General features: G+C 40.2%; 1 protein-coding gene and 1 long non-coding RNA gene across 2 annotated transcripts in view; both read left to right on the top strand.

Moving 5' to 3' along the window:
- Positions 1–20,171, top strand: part of LOC115339448 — a 53,166-nt gene extending 32,995 nt beyond the window's left edge. Inside the window, exon 3 of the long non-coding RNA XR_003922717.2 lies at positions 19,299–20,171. This is a non-coding gene — a long non-coding RNA (uncharacterized LOC115339448). The remainder of the gene's footprint in view (positions 1–19,298) is intronic.
- The window catches only part of CDH4 (cadherin 4), a 476,335-nt gene that overhangs the window by 205,809 nt on the left and 243,316 nt on the right, over positions 1–27,210 (top strand).

Genomic DNA, 27,210 nt, shown 5'->3' with positions numbered 1-27,210 from the left:
CTTGAGGTTTCTGCTGTGGTGACAGTGTAAGGCTACATGTGTGTATTTAGTAGCAGGAATGTTGAAAGCTGTGACTTTGGTGGGTAGTAACCTGCCTCATCAATCCTTAGGAGCCTCAGCGCAACACAGCGCATCACAACAGAAAAAGAGTAGTAGCTGAAGAGAAGCTGTGTTGCTCTAGGAGGGAGTCAAGTGTCAGGGAGAGCATCCAGAGGAGGAGAATAGTATGGATTCAGAGAACAGTGAGTGTTGGAGGGCTGCAGGTGAGCTTTGGATGCTCGGTGATGATACTTACTGACTTTCAGTACCATGGCTCGCCAGGTACCTCTGCAATCGTTGATGGCTTTTCTGTTTCTGAATGACTTTCATGCTTGGGCATTACAGATAGAGAACACGTCATCTTCATTTCATTGAAATAATACATCACCTCCTGAGAGTGGGAAGAAAACAGCAACCCAAAGCTCAGTTCTGTAAGGGGTGAATATTCCAGGAGGTCTTCACATTGCCACTAGATGTGTCTTTCGTATCCCAGTAGGAGAACCACTTTTGCAAGCTCAACTTTTCCCTCTCCCGTTCTTCAGCTGACTGAAATGCTACTTTCCCTACTGCAGCTGCTACTTCCTTTTGTATATTCAGTTGTAATCCAAATTTCACGCTGTCTTTGGTCACCCACTTTACTACCTACCAAAGCAGTTTCTCAGACTTTCTGATAAGGAAAACATCATCAGCGTAAAGTTGATTGCAGCATCTGCACTCCCCACTTCTTCCCCCTCCCCATCGATGACACCATCAAGTCTGGCTCCACTGATAGTGAAGCAAAAAAAGAAGAAACCAGCAAGAATGGATATTGCTGTCCAAAAAAAAATTATGTACATGCAGCACATACCCAAGTAAAAATACTGCAGTCTATGAGATTTGGAAACCATTCATGGAGTTCATCAAAAGCAATGAACTAAATATGCTACATCAACAATGATTTATTATCTGTATAGCTAACCTCTAGCTGACGTAATCAATACATTTATGATCCAGACTGTAAAGTGTTTAAATTATATAATGTACATTCTATGACATCCTACTCTAGCAGTAGCAAAGGCAATTACTCAACAGGCTATTGATAATAACCACTGGCTACGTCAACTGGCATGATAATTTAACATCTTATGTCTCATTGAATTAATTGATTTCCTTTATTTGCTGTATATAAAATTTTCTGTGTTTTATTATTTTTTCTCTTTCTCTCTTAGTGAATACTTTGTGCCTTTCCAGTGTGCTATAGTAAAAGAAAAAGAATATGTTAGTTGAAGTGTTCAGGTCTTGAAGGGCAGGGAATGGGATATTATTTCATAACATAGCATGATAAATTTACTAATAAATAATAATCCTAATTGTGTCTTACACATGAAGCAGCTACTGAGATCTCGGAGCAAACCCAAGTATTCTGTCTTCCACCTTACCTATTTGAGAACCTGCAAAATACCTGCATGTCAAAGAGATGCTGTGCCTCCTGTGCAATGGAGAAGTGCCCACCCATAGCATTTTTCTCCATGAGGTGGTTAATGGGACTTTGCCAGCTAAAGAGATGGTGGAGCATGTGCATCAGGCTATATCTGCTAATTGCCATGAACTTGATAGCAAACTTTTTGACAACCAGCTGTGGGTAAGGAGCAGTTCTTGCCAATTGTTGTTTGCTAACTCTACCTCATTCCCTTCATCCCCTACACCTCCACCCCGCCAAGCCCCTGTAATGCCACCCTGCCAGGCTTTTTTCATAGATTTCATTTCAGAAAAAAATGTTTTCAAAATATATCCTTTTAATTGCGTTCAAAACCACCCAAACCTGGTTTGGGGGGGCTTTTCATCTTCAAAGCAATTTATGGCACTAGCTGATAAATATTATGTTACAGTTAATACATCAAAGCATAATGTGGTCTGAAACAGAATTGGTAGGTCATCCATCTGTGTCACATGAAAGGAACTGTTTTCCTGGTTTGGTCTGCTATTTACCTCTTTACCAAACTAAAGGAAATAACTTTGTAGTGAATCTTCAAAGAGATGTTAGATTGCTTTCTCCTTTTCTTCTCTTCGTAGGGATTTGGTATAGTTGTAAAGCATCAGAATCCTGTTGTGTTTGGAAAAGGTTTCACATGCTGGCCATAATCTTTATACTGTTTTAGCTGTTAGGTCAGCTGTTTTACCACAGCTAATGTCAGTCTCTTTAGAAGCAAATGCCTTTCTGGAAAAAAATGGGTGATATTTTATCAGGTTAACCAGATTAGGTGCAGGTGCTGGCTGAAGAGGCCTCTATTTTTCAATTTCACATAAACTCAGTTCTGTCCCTTTAGACATTTGCTGAACATTGTTAAAACAATTTTCCTTTATATATGAAAATTAGAGAATGGCAAGGTCACAAAGTAATCAGAGGGAACAGTGCATCTGAAAGACTGACATTTCTCATTCGTGGTTTTGCAGCCCATTAGATGTGTGGCTCTAATCAGTCACATGAGAAAACTCTAAAGGCACCTGGTGATTAAAACCACCTTTTCAAAGATGGCCTCTAAAAAATGTACACAGCAATTAGCTTAGTAAATTGGCTTGCTTCCTGAAACATATTAATTCTTTCTGAATTATTTAAAGTGACTTCTTTTTAGTTTATAAAGTTAAAGATTTATTGGTGATCTTACACTCTGTGTCCTCAGACTCTGAATTAAGGATAAAATTAAAGACATAAAGCCCACGATGAAATGTGAACAACTGCCAGCTACGGCTGCAAACAGTTTTTACAAATAGAGGTAATCTAGTGCCCCCACCCACTCTGTCAGCCTGGAGGAGCTTACAGTGACCCATACTCATATCTCTATTTAAATCCATAATCTGATATTCTTGAAATGTGATAAGGAGTTTTGAAAGGAAAACACTGGCTACCATCTTCAATTACAGTCCTTAAGAAAGCCTCCAAATTTCAGCTGCCGTAGCCTTTTATTAAACTATTCTGCTGTTAAGGATCATTATAAAAAATTCCATAATCCATCTTAAAGCCTTTAGTTTGAAGAATAAAAAAGAGTATAAACAAGGAGGTTCAGTTATAAGCACAGAGCAGATAAGAGAAGTGAGAGCTTGAGAACAAATCCTTGGGAAGCAGATGGAGCTTGTACTGTTTCTCTTTCTTCTAAAACCTCAGTTCTCAGCAGAGATCTTATGGTCTGTTCACTCCTATAAATTTGAAGGGCAGATGCTTCTTGGCCCTTTAGAAAACACAAGCACTGCTAGTGAAGGATTTGCCATTGTAATAGATACTACCTTATCTCTGGCCAAGTATTTTGTATTTCTTAGCATCACATTTTTGCTGTGCTAAGGGAGCAAGCAAAATGGATTTGATAGCCAGGTGTCTTGTCTTGGACTCATTCTTGTTCCTACTGTTGCCTTACACACATTTCCCTTCTATCTGATGAAAAGTGTTGTACTCATTTTTATTTCCTTATTATGCTAAGAATTAAACTTTGAGAACGGCGGCTGGTTGCATTCACTAGGAATTGAATTCTTTAACTATAAAATTATGTTCTACTTATTCATGAAAATGGATCAATTAAAGTCAAGGGGACTACTCACATGAGTAAATGCTAATTAACAAAACTGATGCTCTAATGAAGAGGACATGATAACATTGCAGATAGATCCTGAATATTAAACATACTTTGCTCGGCAGTAGAAGAGGTGTTTACTCTATAGTATATAAGCAGTTTATTAAATTTCTGGTTGTAAATAAATGCTTTGGGTTGGCTTTCTAATTGGTAAATGTTCTGTACTTTTAGACTCAAGTGCTGTCTTGAGAAGTTAGGATGCATACATCCTAAGTATGCTCTTAAGTCAGTGCTGATACATAGCTTGGTGATACATAGATGCTGATACCTTCTAACTAAATCAACCTGAGATGTTGCCGTTACAGGGAGGTGGCTTTTCTGCAATAAGAATTTAAGATATTTCTTGCCCAGCTGGAATAAAGCTGTCTTTTTTCTTTCCCTCTGAAAAAATAAAATTAAAAAAAGCTCAAAGAGCCTAATAATATAAAGAAGGGACATCCATTATCACATGTAAGTCAGTGGGAGAGAGTCTTCAGAACAGCCTGGTAGCTGGATTTTCACATTAATTTATTTTCCTATTCATGGAAATTCTACTTTCATCACCAAGTGAACTTGGTGCTAATTAATTAAATATGAACTATTGATTAATGTATGAAGAACAGTGAAAGCTGTGGCTACAGGACTGGTCTATTTTCAGAAACTTTTCTGTATTCTAACTAGTATCTTCTTAATATTTCATACTTCAGGTCTGAATTAGCAGATATAAACAATCACTTTAAGGGAGATGAGAGGTGGTCCCAGCAATGTGTTTTTGCAGCAGGGCTGTGTACAAATTAGAACTTAAATGGGGACAAGGCCTGGGAGCCCTGTGGTACGGTACCCTGGCCGTGATTCCTGTCCTGACTTAGAGATGGACAAAGTCTTGCATCGATGGCTGCGGTACGGTTTGCCTCAACAAAACAGGCAGGCATTGCCAGGTGGCACCACGAAAGGCAGGACATCCAGGGAATAACTCCTTTGACTTGAGTGGGAGTTGGGTCAGATGCGTCACATCTTCTGTTAGCTCTTTTGGGGCAGAATTGAGATAGATGAAGATAGGATAGGCAGCAGAAAGAAGAGGCGCTCAGGAGGGGAGAAGATGAATGCTAATATGGCTGTGTCACCAGCTGCTGCGTGTCTCCTCCAGTCGTACTGCTTTCCGTTCCTCTGTTCCTCCATCCTTTACTTTTCATTTCCACATTTTTTCTCAAATGGGCGGGGGGGGGGGCACCCAGCAACTCTTGTTGACTGACCCTTCTTTCTGTGTGCTGCTGACACCACCTAAATCCAGGCTTGTCCTTCTGACTTAAAGCTTAGTTGAAAATGCAAGCATGAAACCAATCTGATTGAAGTGCCTGGGCATGCCTCTGGCATAGAAGTCTTTCACATGCATCTAGCAGGAGAGATGAGAAATATTAGATGAGGACATTCAGCTGTGACAGATCCTGAAAATTGGGATCCTGGAAAGAAATCCTCTCCATTTATACTTTAAACAGTGGATTTGCTTGGAAGAACTGCTAACTTCGGGATATTATGGGCATATATTAGTTGGGCACCACATCCATGGAAAATGTGACATGTACTACCGCTGAGAAACCAGCAACAAAATGTTTCATGCTGCTTCTCACAGAAGCAGGTTGTTATTTCTGATTTCTAAAATAACTTTTTTATGTTTATCAAAGTTCTGTACAGCCTTAGCACTGAACAGCAAGACAAAATGGACCATAATAAAATAAATTGTGGGAAAATATTTTTTAAAAAAGCAAAAGTCAAAAAATACCCAGCCTTCAAACACTAGTTTTTCAGTAGGTATCGTGTTAATGGAAATTTTGTCTTTACATTTTCACAAGAAAATAAAAATTATAGTAACACAGTACAATATCAAGCAAAACCAAATTATCCTGTGGCATGCGTGGTTACCAGTATATCCAGACACCCACATTTTTGCAAGCCCATTCCCAAGATGTTCAAAACAGTAAACAGATACAATTCCATTGATGTCTAATGAAGTTCGCCACAAAAAGGCTTTTCCTAAAGACGGTCTTTGAGATTCAAGTGACAGACAGATGTCAGGGTGATTTGCTAAGTGTGAGATGAAAAATTGATAGCAAACGAATGATTTAAGTCATTTATGGGATGTGATTTGGCCCAACCACGAAGAATGCATGTCTTTTATGGGTGGGTTGGAGTGTTATCAATCACCCACGACATATATTATTTGTGCATAGTTATATGGCATTGACCCAATACTCAGTAATAAGGGTTCTGTGCACACTTATCACATTGTTTGATCCCAGCCTCATCTGTCATTAAGACGTAATGTACAAAATGTAGTGTATTTCCACTCTCCTTGCACATACAACTTACTAATATTTCCACTATAATCTCTGGTTGCCCTAATACCGACCCACAGAAAGCTAAACCTCTGTCTCCATGCTAATCCTATTCTAGCGCTCAGGAAACCTGCTTGCGGTCAAAGAGGATATATCTAGATTTGAGCAGGGCTTTCCAAGGTAATATATTATCATGTTTTGCTGGTGTTGGTTTGCATGGTAGAGTGCCTTTGATGCATGGTCCGTCATGTAGCTTCCTACATGCAGTCTTTCAGATCTTCATAAGCCCGATAGATGAATGGGTAATTTCAGGGTTGTGATGAACAGCAGAACATTGGCTGGTTAGCCTGAAGAGCCCTGCAGTGCTAATTAAGATCTCAAATGTGTCTTGGTGACCTTTGCCCTGCTTGCACATGTTGTGTGAAGGGACGCAGTCAGGTGGGGTCAGGACAGATAGGTTGTACTCTGACATACTAAATATCAGTTCATTAAAATAAAATGGCATTGGAAGAACTTGGAGAAAAAAAGGATTTGTAAGTTAAGTTACCGAATGAACTATGGATGTAGGGTCTAAGCCGTGATCTACTGGAGTCAAGGTAATGTGGAGGTTTTTATTATGCTTAAAGAAAGAAAAATTAAATCATTACTAATCACCGCAGACAGTGATAGGGGTGCCTGGTTTTCAGATGGTGGTGTTCTTTGTGTTTTACAGTAAAGCATCTATGCCTTTTTTCAAGGAAATCTCAATAGTAGTTGAACTTTTTATATATTTTACAGCATTTTGGGGGATTAAAATATCAACTTTTTTCACTTTCTGGGAACACACTGTCTGACAAGTATCCTTTTCCATTTTTCATTATTTTTGCAATAACATTTATAAAAAAAGTAAATTAAAATATTTAAACACAACACACTGAAAACATTTGTTCATGCCTGCTGGCCAGATTCCAACCTGTGTAATTAAATCTTGCAGTCTGTTACCTAAATACTTCCTGCAGTTTCTGCTCAGTACAGTCTCTTTCCTTAGTTTCTGGCCTCAACTAGTTTCACTGTTGCTTTGCTCTGCAGCACAGCTGCCACATTGTATCACAAGGATGGCTGAATTTCTTTGGGAAAAATGACTGTCATATATAAATAATTGTTAAAGTGCTGTGGAAACCTCCCAGGGGTGAAGAGCACCATTGAAAAATAATAAGCTTTACAAATATATTATTAATATTGAACCCATTGTTGATCACGTTCAAAACCAGGGGTAGGGATGGGGAGAAGGTTAATCTTACAGTCCGTGTTATATCCCAGGACTCAGGAAACCTGGCTGTGATATCAAGCTCTACTGCAACCTCCTCTATGAGATGGGACAAGTTATTTATCCCTTTGTGCCTCACCAGCCCCTTGGACTTTCTTGCTCTGTGGCTTATTTAATATGTATTTCTGTGCTTTTTAAAGCAAGGGCTTTTTGTTAGCGTGGGTGGCCCGTTCTCTCTTTGTGGTGTTGAGGTGGAAACCATGAAAACAGGCTGGAGTGGGCAACCAGAAATTCCTGATACGTGGGTTCAGGTTTATGCTACCCTTCTTATCACTGCCCTATTTGTCATTACCCTTTACAAGCGAACGTAGATATTTTTCTAAGTTAGAAATGATGAAGTATTTCTCACTGTTGCACACAAGGGATCACCCAGCAAACTTGTTTGTCCTGCGTTGATCTTCTGTTGCACAGCGTAGGCATTTAAGCTCCATCCACTGCCAGCTTTTTTATCCTTCTTCTCCCCTTATCTACTCTTTTGTAACCTTGGAAAGCAATTTGTAACACATGTGAATGTGCAGAAAATACTCAGTGCTGATTCCCATACAGTAGAGCAGTTACTTATAGCTGTCCTTTAGTTTGAGTGAAGTCCTTCACTTTGCTCAGATTAACCAATGTTCCAACTGAATTTGATGTTATCTCTCTTTTATTGATGTGAATTATTTATAGCAGAACTGTTGAATCACCAAAACGCGATTCCTGAGACTATTATTTATGCTAAGATATTAATCCCATGTTCCTATTAAGATTTATCCCTCTGTTCCTCATTCTGGAGTCCTGAATTAAATTTAATTATTCTATCTTTCTCTTTTGCAGTCTTAAGTGCAGCTAGGTTCGCATTGTAGAAGTATTAGATTGTGGGTGACCATGCTGAGGTCAACAACAAAATCTTTCTTTCCTGCTTACCTGTAGGTGTAGATTTGAATTTATATCGCAACCAAAGGTAGCTCATGGTTAGCACCAGGGTTAAAGGTAAACCTCTTTTATACATAGTGTATTTCTGCACGTGTGGACGTCTGGATTCATCCAGATAGACTGTTACATTCATTCTCTCCAAAGGTGGATTTTTGGCTGTTGTTGTTTCCTGTGTAAATAAGTTTACCCTAAGAGGGAAAAGAAGGTGTTCTCCAGTTAAGAAATGTGCAAAAACTGCCTAGCAGAGAATATCCTTAGCCTGAGTAGCAGAAACTGTGTTTACCCGCTCTGCTTCTTCCCTGATCAAACAGTAATTTGAGAGAAGTCAATCTCTGGCAAGTCGGCTTTCTTTGTATAGTCACTGTGGTGTGGGGTTTTCCATCTGAGTCTTGCAGAATGACATTTGCTGATGGGCACAGGTTAGTGGGCATGAAACCGCTCCCCAAAGGGTGAGAGAGCCCAAGTGATAACACAGGTGTAGCCCAGCAGTTTTGCTGCTCACCAGGAAGCTTCTTCGTGAAGCACCTACTTGTGCCTGCTCTCTTGTCTCCTGTCCTCCTTCTGCAGGATAAAGCTTCAGGAGATAAGGTGCAGCTGGCAGTTTTTTCTCTCCAGCATACAGTTCCATGGTTATTTTATAAGTAGCTTCTTGGAACAAGCGTTTCCTTTCTCCCTTCTGTTTTTCTCTTGCTCGGCACCAAGGAAGAATGCGCCGTTGGGTCTGGTGTGCAAAAATCCATGTGCAGCCTGGAGGTAGCATCTACAGCCTACATTCTGTCAGCTGAGGGAAAGGGTGTTTGAAGATGTGCCTGGGGCAGAAACATGGGCTGAGCATGTTTCAGGAAATCCCAACAGCCAGGAGGACCTATGTTGGATGAATGAGTTTAAGCATTATGGGACCATTGCAAAGGCAGATGCCAAACTGGTTTTCTGTCTGGTAGCCTGGAGGATTTTGCAACTTCAGGGTGAAATGTGGCTGCTTTTATTTTCCTGCATTGTCTTCCCGTGAGCAGAGACCAGCAGGAGTGAGGACACGGGTCTGTGATTTCTCTCCCTTGCTTTGGGAAGGAAGAGTAATGAAACACAAATGAAAAGTTACTAACATAAACAGATGAATCAGAAGTATTTGAAGAGGTAAGGTACCTTCACAGGCTCTGCAGGCTGGACTGGGGGGCTCAGCACCATTGTGCACTGCCCCCAGCCCAGAGTCCAGGCTGTGCCTGTGCTCTTCTCTTACATCTGCACCACCCTCCTGCATTTGCCCAGCTCCTTTGAAGTCAGCGGGGCTCCTGCACTCAGAGGGTCTGCAGGTTATAGCAGTGCATTTCATTTTGTGCAACTACAGCCACTCGCTGCAAGCATTCTTGCAGATGATTTTAGGACCTTTTATAATAATTGCTGGGTTTTTCCAGGTCTTTCTGCATCTTTGTATTCTAGTCAAAACCCCCGTGTCTTGTGCTGTTAGTAATGATGTTATGGCAGAGAGATCACCCCGGCTTTATTAGACTCAGATTTATACAGTGCTTCTGTCTTGAATAATTCAAAACAGGACCCAAACCAGGACTCTGGATAAAAGCCACCCACAAATGTAGGGCAACCCAGGTGTAAAAGTTTGCAGCCATGGTTCTAGTTCATCTTTGGCCTTTATCTGCATATCTGATAAAAAATAAAAGTTTTAAAAAATCCTGATTTAAATATAAAACAACTCTCTCAAGAATTCTTCCTTTGGAGTCCACTTATTCACATACCAGGATTTGGAAAACCTTTTGGCTTTAGGTACCTACAGGTGGTTCCTCAGGAGGCACACATCCAAAGCAGGAGTAGGGCCTTTTGTTTATATATGAATGCCATTTAACCTCTGATGTTTGATTGCCTTTCATTTGTTCTGAGAATAGAAGTTAACTAATCTTCTTCCAGGTTGGCAGGGTTAAACAGCTTCTGATACCATTCGATGGAGTAACAATAGTGCCAGCCAATAAACTGCAGCCTATTTTAAATCTTTCCTAATGATTTAAAGAAGGAGGAATGTCACCCAGAAGAACCATTTCTGCATTTTAAAAGATTTTCTACAATATTTTTCCGTGAATGATGTGCTAGATGCAAGCCCTTGATCTTCAAATCATTGTGGTCTTTTCAGTGATAAATGTCAGAGTTCTGCTATGCTTGTGTGTAAGCACGAGTATTCAGGTGTGGTGTTTGGCATTGGTGGAGAGACAGATTCCCTGCACTTTCAGAAAACACTTAAGTGTTCATTTAAATAATTATGCTGAATATACAGGTAGTCATATCTATTCTTTTTGAAGACCTTGACCATTTGAAGCATGATGCAGCACTGAGATTACATTAGCATTACTATCGTCAGTGGGGCTTCCTTCATTTACAGTCATGGTAGTTAGTTTTGGGTTTTCATTTGCCTTTTTTTTTTTTGATTGAGATCCAGGATACAGCTTGTTTGCATTGTCGTATGCAAATAAGAATAATATTTAAAACATAGTACTTTACATATTCAAAACACTGTGGAAACATTTGCAGTCATTCTCACAACACCCTTGTGAAGGAGGTAAATATTGTAGTTATTACTTTAATGCAGTTTTGCATGGGAGATAACATATTGCAGTACTGCCGATGCAAAACAAACATCAGACCTCCAAAACTGCGAGTGATCTGAAGGGACCTGACACATTTAACATTGTTTATATTTGTATCTTAGTTTTAGAGCTTTCAGAGATGACTTTTTCAAGTTTTCTTGACAGTGAGGAATACTAAAAACCTCTTTGCTTTTAATGAGCGATGAAATGATGTCACGTGTTTCCTGAGGCTAGAGCCCCTCAAAAAGCTAACAGAATTTCACAAGTCTTACAGGCAGGGGCTGTATCCTGTGCCCCTGAACTTGGCAGAGATATTGTCGTTTGAATTTGGAAGGATTTGTGTAACACCTGTGTCTCATGGGTAGAGTTGACAAAATTTCAGGGGCTGGTCATGATAAAAACCAGGTTTCATGATTTACCATAGATTGATAAAAGAATCCTATTAAAACCATGTACGGAGATTAAAATTTCTGGGAAAAATGAAAACAATAAGTGGTTATCATTCTACATGCCACAGTGGTCTTTCCGTGTCTTTCGCTGGCCCTGGGCTGTCCGCCTGCTCGTCTGGTGTGTCGATCCGGGTGTCCGGGCATATTGAGTGAGGAGGTTGCAACCACACCTCCGGTGGTTCTTTATTTTTCTGTAGCTGACAAACCTGTCGATGTAAACTTTCTTCAGGTAGAGAGGATGAGTCTTATTGGAATTAATGTGCTGATTGAGTGGGAATTACATTTACAAATGTGCAATACACAGTGTGATGTGGTGTTTACGGCCCTGTGAAAAGGCGTCTGGTGGCTGGAGTGGCAGCTCTTGAACTCTGCAACTGCTTCTCAGGTTGAGCTACTCTGTGCCAGGTTTCCTCATTTTTACTGAAGAAAGGATAACCTCATTGTAGAAAATTACACTGAGATTCCTAGCAAAAGATGGGGACTTTGGCAGTGTTACCTGTGCATTCATCTAACTGGATTTCCATTTCTACCAGCAAAGAAAAAATGCAACAACAATCGGTCCATTTAGGCGCTGCTGTCAGGAAGTGAGTGACCACAGAAGGAAACCAGGTGTCCTGTAATCTGTGGTCCATAAGAACTCTTTATTAAAAAGAAAAAGGAAGATATTTATCCATGATGTTACTCTCCTGTATTTATAGGGATTTGAGTGCATATATCTAGTCATTGGTACTAATGAGCTTATCAGAGTCTTTAAAGTGTTTTCTAAATCGACTAGACAGAGCTGTCCTTGAGACAGCTTTTTTTTTTTTTTTTTTTTTTTGAAATAGATTATTATATTTCTCTCTCTAAGGTATTTACGTGATCTCCAATACTGAGTACTGATCTTCAGTACACCTCCAGGAATATAGGTGGCACAGGGAGGAAATGACTGATTGGAAGAGTGGGGAATTGAGACTTGCTCTGATATCCTGAATCCTAAGCAAGTATCCATCCTACTGCAGTTATTGCTGTCTCATAATATTCATGTGGCTATATTCAGAGGCAGATGGGCCTTCCCTCCTGTGCAACACTCTAAAAGTAATTTAAGCTTATGAAACAAAACAAGTGTTCCACAATTATTAAGTGTTTATAATTTACTTTTCATAATTCCGCCCATCATAGGGAAGGATTTCAGCAGCTCTGCAGAATTGCAGCGATTTGAAGGGTGCCACACTCTTAATATCAGTTTTAGCAGACTTAATCTTTTACTTCTCTAATACCTATCTGATTCTGTAAAGGCGAGGTGCACATTTCTGCAGATTTTGTTCATCGCTAAGATAAGTAAATGAAAAAATTGTCTTATACCGCAAAGTCTTTCAGCTCCATCTACAGCAGAGAATGTAATTATGCCTGTACCATTGATCGGGGGACTCCTCCCATTGCTACAGTCTGTATAGCATCAGGATTTAGAATTTAAACTATATTTAAGTAACACATATTAGATAAAGGAAATCATGCAGTAACTGGATTGCTATTCTACTTTTAACTCAGCATGCTTGTTGAATAAGGGCCAAACTTACCCATTTCCTGGCGTTTCCTTTATTGTAGGTTGAGGAGCAGCGAATATCTGTGTGTAGTTGGAGGTTTCTAGCACTTCACTGAATTCTCTGTTCCCTGTTGTCTCGTACAGACTGTCAACCATTTGTATTTCTGGGTTGGAACTAATCAGACCCATCTGGTCTTGCTGACAGTGCGAGCCAGGAGAATAGCTCTGTATCATGGTACAAGATCCTGGAACTTGGGACACGGAGAAATTTACTGCCTCGTCTAGTCCTGTTTTTTAATAAACTGAATAGTGCTGTAATGCAGCTCATTTTCTCCTTTGTTTTTTTTAGTCAGAGAAAGCAATTATCTGTCAGAGCACAAATATACAAATACTAAGCAATCCATAGATTAAAACATTTCCTTCTTGCTTCACCTGTAAGCAGTTCTTTGCATTTGTACTGGATGGAGAATTTTGCGCTGGAATGAGTCTTTCAGCCACCGAATAAATTGGAAACCAGACAAAGAATAATGATTGTCTTTTCGGTGTTTCTTAATATCAGCTTGTAAATGAAGGTTGGTAGTGTAAGAGCTCCTGTTGTCTAGCCTGTGTTGGAAGGAGCATCCAGGCAGCTGTTACGTTTCTAAAAGAATGCCAAATCAAAGGCAATGTGAGGTGCTAATGCTGCATATTGTATGAAGTGTGCGTACCTGTGAGTATTTGAATTATGTGTTCATTGTACGTTAGGGAGAGAATTCAAGGCAAATCAAAGTTTGTGCTGATTTTGGGACCGGGGGAGGGGTTGGGGAGGATTATCTGAATAATTCTATTACTCACCTTTCTGTTGGAAAATTAAAGTGGATAGTGCAAAGAGCACCACTGAGAGAGATAAATGAGCTGCTTCATTTCAGAATGAACTCTCGTCTCAGAAAACTGTTGATATTATATGCCTAAATTCCTTATGTACTTAGTAGAGTTATCTACATAAAATATCCTTTAAATTCAAGAATGACTTCCATCAGCCCTGTAATGATATCAGAGGATGATTGTGCTCCGATTTTATTTCAGTGGGTGTACACAAATACTCCTATTGTATAAGATTATTAAATCGCAAAGGGCATGTTTTGTGATTATTTAGGATGGATTCTATTTCAGTGGCTCCAAACCTTGCAACCTTGTTCAGAGCAGTAAAATAAAGCTATAAGATGAAGAGAGACATCGTTGTCCTTTGAGCGAACATACTGAACAAGAAGGGAATCTGTAATTGAACTACCAGCACCTTTGCCAATGTAGTATCAAAGGTACATAATTTGATATAGCCAGTTACATGCCTTCCCACAAATCGTGAGGCAGAAATGCTGTGCTGGAGGTGTGCTGGAGAACTTAGGGACTGTACATAAAAACGTGGGAGCCAGATCACACTTTGTGGGATCCAGAGGTGCATTTGTGTCCCTACTCCATCATGGCCCTGCCAGGCAGTTCAGAAGTAGTTTTAGTACTAGTGGATTTAGTTTGGCAACATCAGCACGTTTTAATGATAAGCCTGAAAAAAGCAAAAGTTAAAAAGTCCAAAATCTCAGTCGCCAACAGACAGGAGAACTAACCTGACTGCAAAGGGGAAGGAAAGGCAGAGGAAGCAGGGAATGAAACTCAGCAGAAACCTCAAGGTATCGTGCTGCACAGTAAAATTTGGAGGCAGAAAGTGTAAATGAGGGAGAGCATAGTTTGCTAATCTGGCATGGAAATAAGAAACAAGAGCACCAGTCACAGCTACAAAACTACCTTACAAGGAATTTCTCAGCCTTTCTGCTCCTACCCCAAAATCTGTTAGGGAACGTGAAGAATATTTGTTCATGCTGTAGGAAGGGGTGAAAAGAAGGTGTTATATGGGTGAACAGCAGCACTGGTGGAAACAGGGCGCTGAAGGAAGAACTAAGGTTTTTGCAAAAGCTTTTTGGCAAGAATGCATCTCTGAAGATTTTCTGTGGATGTGAATATCCCATTTTCCTCGTCCTAGAGAGGAAAAGGTACTGGAGATAAAACCTCAAACTACTCTTGAGCATCTCGCAGGGTTTTCACTGGGTTTTTTGAGTCCTGTCTCAAATAAGCTCCTACTCGAGTCAATAGAAATTTACTTTAGTCCTAACGCTATAAAAACCAAGTAAGCACTTTAAGGTTTGCCCCATTGATTTTGCCAAGTTTTGGTTGAGTGAGAACTTAATAAAGATTTTGGATAGTGAAGATAAAGAACTGACTTTTGACATCCTGATTCAATTTCTAGCCAGTCATTTTACAGATTAACTCCCATTGAGTTCAGCAGGAGCGTGTCAGTGCAAGGGCTGAGTCAGGATCCAGCCCTCGGTACATTGCCAAGACTTGATGTCTGCTTCCTTTAATCTGCCCATCGAGCGAGGATTTCAAAACTTCAGGGAAGAAACAACCACAGTTTCTGTGATGAGTTCGATCATGGGGCAGGGATCATGCTGGCTCCAGGCCACAGAAGGTTAAAAGGAGCCAAGGCAGAGGGAGGGATGGGGAGGACATTTGGTTCCTAGAGGAGAAAGGGGATTTTGTGGGCCACAGGACAACCCATGTGTGTCAGCAGAGGAGAGCAGCAAAGTAGTTGCTGCGGTTGCAGGCATGACAGTTAGCCAGTGTTGGATTAAATCCCAGTGTGTAGAAGGAAAAGGGCTATGTGGGGAGTTGTGCCTGTGTAGGCGGTGAGCCAAAGGTACCAGGAAGGTGAGTTGAGTGCCTCGCCATGGTGAAAAGCATTCACCACACTGATCTGCACCACCAGCTGCAAAAAAGGGTCCACATTTGGAGACCAGTGGGCTGAGAACATTTAATTTCCTGACAACCCAAGCTAAGCATTGCAACCTCAAAGGGATTCAGGAGCCCAGTGTTTTTTTATGTATTATTGGAGGCTACCTGTCTGAGTGGGGCTCCTGTGGTGGGCGGCATTGGTACCTGGGAATTGCCCATGGGGCAGCTGGCTGCTATGGCTCTCCTGCTTCAGAGATGCCATCTCTGTGCCAGGCAGAGGTGCTTACTCCCTCCTAGCAATGCATCCCTCTCCACACCCCTATATTGCACAATACAGACACTTCAAAAGTCCCAGTCAGCCTCCTCCAAAAGAGAGGAGCAGCAAGGAAGCAGCCACTCATGCTGTAAATATCCCTTCTTCCTTCAGAGGCAGAAATCAGACTGTTTTCATATGGCTTCCCGAGTTGCTGTCATCATTATTCTTCCTTTTCTATTCTTTTCTTTCATGTCCTTTTTAAATCACTGATGTCTACCCATTTGAACACATTCTTGATGCATCTAGGATATTTCCTGGAAGATGCCCATCTGAGTTTGGTGGGATATTATGTAGCATTTGTACAAGTTCTCATATATAGAAAATACATTTGGGAAGAGAGGAAGATCTCTAATTTTGAGGGAGGGTGCTTTTCTTTAAAAGCAAGACTGCTTGGCTTATGGTAGAGACTAATCAACCAGCAAGATTTTGTTGAGAAACACTAATTTTATTTTTTGAGTTACATAAGCACGACATAGTCTCTTAAACATTTTAAATCAATTTTCTTTGCGCTCTCAGAATTCAAAAACCACAAAATGGATTTCTTTCAAGTTTCTTGTAAGCCAAGGTTCAGCCCAGAGGGATTTTTTTTGTGGCTTAGAATAGGGTTTTGTAATGAAAAGCCTGACAGATCCTTTACTATACTGTCACTAGGTACAGTACTCTAATATAGTATCTTGAACAGAATAAAGGGAGCATTTTAAAAGTATTAGTTGAAATCTCTGTTAGTTTGGTTTGACCCAATGTTAAGAGAATACACCTTCTTTTGTTTCCATGGTTCAGTCAAGTAAGAGCATAAGTAGCAAAACTGTGATATAGGGAGCTTTGGCCTTTCAAATGGTTAAATATCTCGGTACTTTATTCCTTACAAGAGTTGATTCCTTTTGAAAACACAGCTCCTCTGTCAGCTTCCCAAAATAACAAAAATGTGCTGAATTTTTTTGTGTAACATAACCCTTCTTCTCAACTTCTTCCTTAAAAAAAAAAAAAAAAAAAAAAAAAAGGGCATAGCTTTTCCTTCCGTCTGTTTTAAATCCTGGCAGTCCTTTGCTTGCTGCCACTCAGCACGTGTGGCCCCGGCGCATGGCCATTCAAAAACAGAGTAGAAAAAGTACGTTGTACACCTTGCTAACACAAGACTTGGGCTGACACAGCAGCATGGAGTCCCACTTCTACAGGAGGTATTCACAGCCTGCAAAACTCCGATGTTCGTTTGCTCAACTTTTGCTTTGACTTGTTTTCACCTGCACGTGTGTGATTGCTGCTTTGTTGTACATGTTGGATTACTGAAGGATTTAAAATTGTTCATTATTAGAAAGTTTGTTTATATATATGTGCATTATATGCATTCTAGTTGTATGCATTGGCACACACATGTATATATATAAATATTATATATGTGTGTATTTATGTACCTTTGTATTATGTGTCTAGCACTGGCCATTGGCAAAGGTAAGATGTAATTCATAGCAGGACCTTCGATCTGATCCAGTGTATTAAATCTTACGGGACATAAAGCTTGATAAGATTTGTGAGAGCCCTGATTACTTAGGTAAGAAAGATGGCCAGAGTTGGATTAGTAGAGACTATAAACCTTCATTCGTTGGAGCAAGCTCTAATTAAGGGAGTAATGAGCAACATCCTTGTTCTGATAATATTTCGTAGCTGACTGCTGAGAGGTTGTTAGAAGGGCTCTGCAGCGTGGGGGTGGACTGCAACTGGGGAGGAGGTTCTAGACCATTGGCCTCATCTCAAATGGCAATTTCTATCTTACAGTTGACATGATACACTCACATATAAACTGCATTAATATTACTATAGAATAACTTGATGCAGAGTTATTTCAGCTTTACCAAAACCAGAATCTAGTCCATACTCAGTGGAACAGGAGCACGTGTGCAAAATACTGTACACCACATCCTTTGTGTCACAGGTATGTTACAGCCATTGGGCACCAAAGTGGTTAAATGTGCACTGAATTGATCTTTAAATTTTTATGGGTGCTGTAAAAAGTAGAGGCCTTTTCCCATGTTTCTGCTAGGATAGTTGTATACCATGGATGTCTGATCCCTGTTGCACATCCACATTGACTTTGAAAGTGGAAGCTATAATATTATGTAACCTTGTCTTGAAGGCAAATATTAGCTAATTTAACCAGATATAATCTACCCCCAAATGTCTACACTACTCACCATTGAAGCAGTGCTTTTAAAAGGTTTCTTAAAATAAGCACAAATTTTACATTGTATGTTTAGCTTACAGTGAAATAACTAGTATTTAACTGGAGCATTGGATTCCCTGTGCCATGCGCTGCTGATTTACTGAAGCTGGACAAAGTAATTCCCATCAGCATTGATTGAGAATGTCCAGGTTTTGCCTTTCAATTAATTATGAAACAATCTGTTGTCAGCATTCCCAACAGATAGTGAGACTTTGCCATTCAGAGTTAATGTGGATGAATGTGGATGTACTGAGGCACTGGGAAGAAAGGCTGTAATGAAATTCAGACTGAACTGAACTAGAGAAAAAAGGACAGAGAGGAGAAGAAAAGAATGAGCACATTGAGATCCTGGACAAATATAGAGGGGCTGATGAATCGTTCAATTCAAGCAGGCAGCATGGCTGCTGAGCTCGGGGGGACTTGGCATGAAGAGCGAATAACGCAACATCTCTCAGTGAGCAAAGTCCATCTGGGCCCCATAAACGATCTGGGCTGGGTGGGATGGCAGTGGTGGAAATGGAAAACTGAGAGCTGCTTTCCTGAGCTCTTCTCACCAAGATACTGGTGTGTTCACAAGTTCATCAGCTTCCAGGTGCTCATCTGCGATAAGGACATAGTAGCAGCAGCAGCAAAAACTTTCAAACCAGATAATGTTCACGTAGCTCCATCATCATAATATCTCTTCCATTAATGTTTATTTCTAACTACTACTCCCTCAGAGTGCATCGAGGAATGTTACATGAATGCAGATCAGTGAAAAGATCCATTGATGTTGATTGCTGATGTGCTTAAATGTGTAAGACCCAGTAAGCTGCTGTGTTTTCACATGGGCATGCTTGTCCCTACAGTATGCATGCGTGTATGTTCCTCCCTGCCTGTAGTTACGCAGACGTGTGGACACATTTAGTGTTCATCCAGCTGTCTAAAGGGATTCAGTTCCCCAAGGATGCAGGCAGGTGCCTGGTGGGATTTGCAAAATGCCAAAACCAGGTGGCTCCCTAACACCTGGTGAAATGAGTTTGATCGGGTACATAATTCACTCATTACAAGGCACTGGGCTGAATCTTTTGGCCAGCAAAATGCTCTTTGAAAATCTGACCCCAAAAACTCACCTAAAATATGACTTAATTGCACATAGGAAATTTTGAAGATTTAGCTTGTGCTATGTGCACTGCATGACACAGATACTGCATGAGTTTGCTTTTTGATGATATTTTTCCCTCAGTAACTTTAGAAGTAATTTTCCTTCTGTATTTTTAATGCCACAGGGTTTGTGCCTGCTGAGAAATTAGCAGAAAGCCATGCAGTCCATCCATCATTGTTGGTGTTTTTGTTGGTTTTTTTTCTCCTCACATTGTATATTGAAACCCATAATTAAGACTAATCTTTTAAATGCCTTTGTAGAAGAGGAACACAGCAGGCACGGAATGGACTTTTTATTAAAATTAACAAAAGAAATGAAATTTGTACATAACATATAATTGCTGAGCATAGACTTAATAATTAAAATTACTTCTGTAAGCCTGTACTTATGGATATTGAGTAAATAAAATTGCTATTTGCTGGTAGATCGATATTTCTGTTCACAACAAAAATTTATAATTTAGGATAAACAGTTCTTCCATTATAGGCTATGAAATTCAGTGGAATATGTCCAGCATGTTAACAGCAACAGAAACAATTAAGAATCACCAGCAGTTGTTGAGAACTGTATCTTTATAGTTATACCTGGGCAGAAGAAATTCTCAAGTAGAGGATACTAATCAAATACTAAGGTGTATTAGCAGTGTTACTTTATAGTAACTTTATAGTGTTTGTTTATAGTGGCCACCTTTTGGGACTTAGATACACCCTTTTTTTAAGCATGGGCTTATCTGCTGTCCTGGATCTGACTAGTGACCTGTGCTGAATGAATCAGAGCACATGCCAGTGCATTTTATAACCGTGAAAATGATGCTCTTTACAGTTATCAAGGGAATGATGCTATAAATAAGCATTGATTTGGGGGTTTTTAGCCTCTCCAATCTAACATTTAACAGTCCAGTTTTTCATAACCCATAACACTGCTTTGGGTTCTTATTGATATTGATCATTGCAGATTGTGTATTAATATTCTGGAAGAATTAAAAAATATTTTTATCCCTCTTTTGTCTGTAGCTTTACTTAAAAATCAACTCCAGATTTTAATCTCCTTAAGAAGACATGAATGTTCAAAAGAGGGATTGGGTGATTTCTCTCTTGGGTGGTACAAGTTGATTATCTTGCTGATTGCCATTTCTCCCTCTTAAATGGTTTTAGTGACTACCTAGGAGCTGGAATGTCCCAGATGTAGCTTCTTAGCAGATGATGAATGCCTTTTATAACATGCCCTTCGTAGGGGCTTAGACAGTCTGGAAGGATTCACAATAATACCTCAAGATTACTCTGAGCACACATACGCGAGAGCAGACCAGCTTATGTTTATTCATCTTTCATGAAGCATGTGTAGCCAAGGAGAGCAAGGTTGCTTTATGATTCATTGGGGTCATTTAACATCAAACATGTCCGAGACCTTTGAGTGTATAATGTTAAGGCTGTGCTGCTACTATGTGCAAAGGTCACATTTTTACCTGGCACAATCTGCTGTCATGTGTCATTTTTCCCTTTTTTTCCCCTTCACTGTCTCTTTTTTCTTTTTTTTTTCTTCCCCTCTGAATCCTCCAAGATTATACTAGTTTACAATGAGCTTTATTTTTGAATGGAAAAGCAAATGCTGACAGAGGGGCAACTTGATGAGGCTCTAAGCAATCACAGAATCATAGAATGGTTTGGGTTGGAAGGGACCTTAAAGATCATCTAGTTCCAACCCCCCTGCCCTGGGCAGGGACACCTTCCACTAGACCAGGTTGCTCAAAGCCCCATCCAGCCTGGCCTTGAACAATTCCAGGGATGGGGCATCCACAAGCTCACTGGGCAACCTCTTCCAGTGCCTCACCACCCTCATAACGAAGAACTTCTTCCTTACATCTAATCTAAATCTACCCTCTTTCAGTTTAAAGCCATTACCCCTTGTCCTACCTCTACATGCCCTTGTAAAAAGTCCCTCTCCGGCTTTCCTGCAGGCCCCCTTTAGGTACTGGCAGGCTGCTAGAAGGTCTCCCCGGAGCCTTCTCTTCTCCAGGCTGAACAACCCCAACTCTCTCAGCCTGCCCTCACAGGAGAGGTGCTCCAGCCCTCTGATCACCCTGGTGTGCCTCCTCTGGACTCGCTCCAACAGGTCCATGTCCTTCTCATGGTGGGGGCCCCAGAGCTGAATGCAGTACTGCAGGTGGGGTCTCACGACAGCGGAGTAGAGGGAGAGAATCACCTCCCTCGACCTGCTGGTCACGCTTCTCTTGATGCAGCCCAGCATACGGTTGGCTTTCTGGGCTGCAAGCGCACATTGCCGGGTCACGTTGAGCTTCTCGTCAACCAACACCCCCAAGTCCTTCTCCTCAGGGCTGCTCTCAATCCATTCTCCACCCAGCCTGTATTTGTGCCTGGGATTGCCCCGACCCATGGGCAGGACCTTGCACTTGGCCTTGCTGAACTTCATGAAGTTCGCACAGGCCCACCTCTCAAGCCTGTCAAGGTCCCTCTGGATGGCATTCCTTCCCTCCAGCGTGTTGACCGCACCACACAGCTTGGTGTCGTCGGCAAGCTTGCTGAGGGTGCACTCAATCCCACTGTCCATCTGTGCACATCTGTCCCGCTGCGCGCTCAATCCCACTGTCCATGTTGCTAACAAAGGTGTTAAACAGCGCCTCAATCCTATTAAGGTTGTGGTTATTACGGGAAAGTGACTTTAACCCTGCAAGTAGGTGTAATGGAGTTGCAACCTTGAAAATTGCTTTCTTGAGGTGTGCTGCTGCAGTTTCAGCAAGGGGGTTTAGTTCATGTTGCATTGTTCTTTTTGCTCAGTGACATGGCTTTGGAAAATGCAGGCATCTGCAGGACACTGCATAACTTTTGACACAGGGATTTTCATTCAGGAAAGCTTGGAAACATTTGTCAGACCTTTATGATATGATCAAGTCCTATTGATACCTTGGTCCTGGAGTTAAGGTCCGGCACAAATGTTGTCTTGTATAGGAATGAGCCTGCCCATGTGTCAGAATTTTCCTGAAAGGGAGAGGAGGAGAAGAAAGGAAGAATATGGCCAATAATTGCAGTTATATTAACAAAATTACTAAAATGAAGCACGTTGTTAGCATCCCCTCTGGATTGGGCCATTGTGCACAGTGATTTGGAGATCAAGCCTCAAGAATTACATTGAAGCTCTGCAGAGACACTGAGGGCTAATTGCTGCAGTCGGGCTATAGATTGGGAAAGATCCAGTTGCAAGGATATCTCAACTACCTTTTTCTACAGCATTTACAGTAGGGTACCCTTGGGTTTGCTGGGATGAAGCCCCAGAGTTAGCGAAGTTACAATTACTGCTTTACAAGTCATGTCATCTCTTGAAGAATAAATATGTGAAATGGAACTTCTTGCTTGAGTGTCTCTTTTATCTTCCTGGAGTGAATATCTGCCATGGCGTTTACTTGTTCTGCGATATTGTCTGGGAAGCTTTTCCTTTCTTATGTATTCTTGATATTTTCTTTTCTTTTCTAAAAAAAACAGCAAAATGCAAGCAAACAAAAAAGAAGGCATCTCTCAGCCCTGACCTCCTTCCCATACCAACGCATTGAAAGGCTTTAATGAAAATAACTTTTGGCAGCTGTGTTTGAGTGACCAATGTGGAATGGGATGTGACATCAGAGCATAAACAAAATGTATAAATGTATGCAGGACGCAATACTACAGCTGGAATAAAAGATTCAGATGCCTCTTCTTTTTGACACATTGCATTCTAAGGTCACAAACGGACCTGAAGATGCAACTTGAGGAATGAAAATGTCTAGGTTGTAAACTGGTTTTAACCCCCTCAGTATTTCAAGATAAATAGCGTTAACTTGGAGGAGACACATTCTCACTTTACATTCAGCCCCTCTGCTTCCTGTAGAGCATTTTAAATCTTAGGGGCCTGAGCCAGCCACAAATTAGGGAATAATGGTGATATCAGCAAGGTTGTTTCATGGTGCTGATCTCTTAAAATTAAAGGAACTCTTGGTGAGTCACCAGCAGCTTTTCTTTTTTTTTTTTTTTTTCCTTGCCAGCTTTTCATTGTATTCATTTTAAAATTCTTCAATGAAAATTGGCATGGTAAGATCAAAATCAGTACTGTGAAAAAAGCAAGTTTTTACAGTTCAGTCCTTTTTTTTCATATACCTGGTAAGAAAAGATGTCATTAGGAGGACTGGCAATTTTCACCTCAAATGAAATGTCAGATCTAATATTTCATATGAGTATCTATGTCTTTGTTAAGGTCTCATTATCTCGTGAACATGTGGACCAAGTCCAAAAGAATTACATCTTTAATATTTGTCTATCAGTCTTATGTCCTTTCTGCTTCTAACAGAGTTGAGACAGGGAGGGTTTGTTAGTGCAGGGGTTACTTCATTAGTTTGATTCGGCATGTCTTGGATTCACAGTGCTTTCAAGAGACATCATGAAATAAATTCAGAATGTGTTATGAGGATGCCCACAGAGCAAATAACATGGGCAAATTACCTCACTGCTAAAGGGAAAATAAAAATCACATATCTACTGCAGACAATATGACAAAATAGAGCAGAATGCAGGGGGGAGATTTCCTGTAAATACTGCACATTCATATTCATGTGTTTTACATTAAAGCAGTAGAACCCATATAAAACTGCACTTATTAAAATAAAACATTTCTAAGAAACAAAACAAATAGCTAAGTGCTGTGGAAGCAAACTGAAGCCTTTAAAGCACTGCTTCCTAAAAGAATAATCTTCTTATGTAACTTAGAGTGGCTTTTAATTATCTGCACAACTCTAGCAAGCAGAGCGGTGATGAACTTGGTAATATATGGCACTATTTAAGTTTTAAGTGTTACACATTTGGCAGCAACAGTGTTTTAAGTAAGACGGCACCTTTGTGAATTTTACTACATGTAATTAATTTGGAAATTCTCCTATGCACTGGTAGCTGTTTTGAAAACGTATCCATGCGGATTAGTGTTGTATGCAGTGGGTGTTAGCTTGGATAGAGCAGTTCCCAAAATCAGTTGGTTTGAGTAACATGTATATGTGTGCACGTGTGTGTATTTTGAAAGGAATTCACGAAATCGTCGTTTCTGGAAGGATGGATTTGGGTATCCATAGCTTAGAGAAACTGACAGTGAGTTTGAAGTTTGAGAAATGCTATCCTGTAATGATAAGACTGTAACATTTTATTACGGGTCTGACAAATTCAAAGCATAATGAGGTTTATAGAGATGTTACTGTTGACTTCAGCAGCAGCAAGATTGGGTCTTCAGAAGTTTATGTGGGAATAATCTCTATGGATAGCTCATTTACAAACATGAGTAGATCATTTAGACTCATGGGGCATGTTTATTATTCACATATAAGTGATTAATATTCAAGCATAAGGGAATTTATTCCTCTTACTTGTTTGCCTTAAAGGAACTGACCTTTTTTCTGTCCAAAAGACTCCATTCCCACATGTTCTGGCAAAAGTTACACCTGCAGTGCAGTAGGGTAGAGGGCCTTCATCTGACAAAGGGAATATTTTTTGACAGGATGCAACTTGTCCATTTAGGCCAATTAGACATGTTATTTCCTCCCTAAACAGATTCATTTGAGGAGTTTGGAATGCAAGTTAGATACGGGCCTTATTAATTATATATGAGTAAACATACAATTCTAGCTGAAATTGTGTTCCCATTCCTTTGGTTATTTTATGATTGAAATAAACTCGAAACCAAAGTAGGACATAATTATCTATAGCAAGGTTGCCTCTTCCTATTGCAAACACTAAGCATTCATATATTAGAAAGCATTTATTTAAACATTCAATTAAAACTAGGCATCATTGTACTGTAAATAATGTTAAAATTGACAGAAAATGGAAAGTGTTTAACTACATGCAAACTATGAAGGATGACGTTCGGGGCAAAAATTTCATTTGGGGCCTTGCTTTGGAAAGGAGCATTTTTATATATATCTTCTAAGTGACAAAATCTCAAGAGGAAGAACATCAGGCACCCCAACTGCTTGGTGTTTTTAAAAAGCTCTCCAAAGACTTGATTCCTTAGAATTCAAATGTTAAAATACTGCACTCATTAGTATAGGGATTAGTTATGTGTGAGCTAGCATGTATACACATACTGTAATTAGGGTTTTTATTTGATCTTTTATATATTTGATGAAAGTAGTGTGAGGAAAAGAGCCATCTCAAAAAAATACTCCACTTCTCCTGTGATTGCTCCTCTGACGGTGCTTACAGGGCTTTTCTGAAGCTTCTGCTACAGCTGGGGGCAGCGATGGCCAGTGGTGAGATCTTACAGGCATGCAGACCCACTTCTGCAAGTGTGTGTGATGGGGCTGACAGCAATATTCCTCCTCACGTTCCCAGTGGGATTCTTGTTTCTTCCTCTTTCTCACCAGGGAGAAAGGAAGAACCAGTAATTCCTTTGCAATGGAGTCCCTAACATCTATCTGATGAGGTGGGTGCGACCCACTTGGGAGTGAGTGTCTCTCATTTGCTTTTGTAGACTGAATATTCCTGGGAGAAAATTTGCTGAAATGACTTTACAGTTTTGCTGTTAACACTAGGAAGGGCTGTCCCACTAAATGCAAGAGACTGCTCTGGATTTTTACTTCTGTCTTCTATGCTTTGGGTTTGTGTAAAATCATTCTGGTAAGCTGCCATTCTGCTCTTTTCTTCTTTATATAAGGAGGGGAAGAAAAAGTCCGTGTTGACCCAGGCTCGAAATGTGTACCTATGCCTCAACACTGCCTCCACATGTGCTGAAAACTACATATTTGCAAACCCTCACTTTGCAGGTGCAAAATAAAAATAATCTGCTAACATTTTGACATTTTTGGAAATCCTTTAAATAGCCTCACACCTACATGCCCCAGAATTTTCTCCTGGATTAGTATGACACACGGTTTTTGCTGCTGTTTATGCTTATTTTGGGGTTCCTCCATAGGTCAGTGTTAGTACATGTGTGAATACAGGTGCAGGTGTGTGCATGCTGATGCTGAAGAGTAAAAATCCATCTCTTCTCCAGAATAAACTCTTTCGTTTCCTGCAGACCACATTTGAATTTATTACAAAACATAATGGAACCTCGCACTTCTGGAAGCCAGTACATACCACCTACTTGGCATTTTGTTATAGTCTGAGGGAAACATTAGCAAAATCATATTTCATGAGGTGAAGAAAAACCTGTGACATCCTGACACCCACATACCAGGAGGAAAAAAAAAAACATTAGACTAGATTTGTAATTTTATCCTCCTGAAAAAAAAAAAAAAGGGAAAAAAAAAAACCCCTCCACCACCCTTCTTTCCAGTGTATTTTGTGGTTTTATATTCAGTGTAATTGGGAGAGAAATTTATCTTTTGCCCTCTTTGGTGGCAATGTGCCAGTGACATAAGTGGTATCAAAATGTGGCCCTTGATTTAGGTTATCCACATTTCCACAAGTTGCATGTGGGAAGAATGTGCCTTATTGTATAATAATCACAGACTCTCTATGCAGATGTAACATTGTCATTCTTGCAGGCATATCTTTTGTTCTCTAATACACAGTGGAATGGGAGATACAATTTAATGTGAATTACCTACAAATTGTATACTGTGCCAGGAAGTAGTTCTTTGCAGTACCTAGTATGAATTTTCTCTCACTGACAAACTGAACAATGTGTCTTCTCTGAAATATTAAAAAAAAAAAAAAAAAAATCTGATGCAGTAGTATACAGTTAAATTGTGAGGTGGCAAAATATATTAGACAATTTCTCTATCTCTCTTTCTTCCTCCCTCCCTGTGGTTTTTTTTTTTTTATATATATATATATGCTTCTAATGTTAATTTGACATAATTAGTAAAGAGACACCTCAGTATCTTTTAAAATGTGGGTGCAAATGCCCCTAAATGGAGAAGACCCATTTGCAAATGTTACTTAACTGCTGTCTGTCAGATATCAGGCATACAGTGCAGGGTCTTGGCAAAAGGACTGTTTGCCCATGAATATACAGGAGCTGATTTCTCAGTATACATGGCAATGCATGCATGAAAGGAT

The sequence above is a fragment of the Aquila chrysaetos genome, chromosome 3, assembly GCF_900496995.4.
Source record: "Aquila chrysaetos chrysaetos chromosome 3, bAquChr1.4, whole genome shotgun sequence".
NCBI classification, from domain to species: Eukaryota; Metazoa; Chordata; class Aves; order Accipitriformes; family Accipitridae; genus Aquila; species Aquila chrysaetos.
The sequence above is the reverse complement of the archived record's forward strand: the minus strand, read 5'-3'. Positions and strand labels throughout refer to the sequence as shown.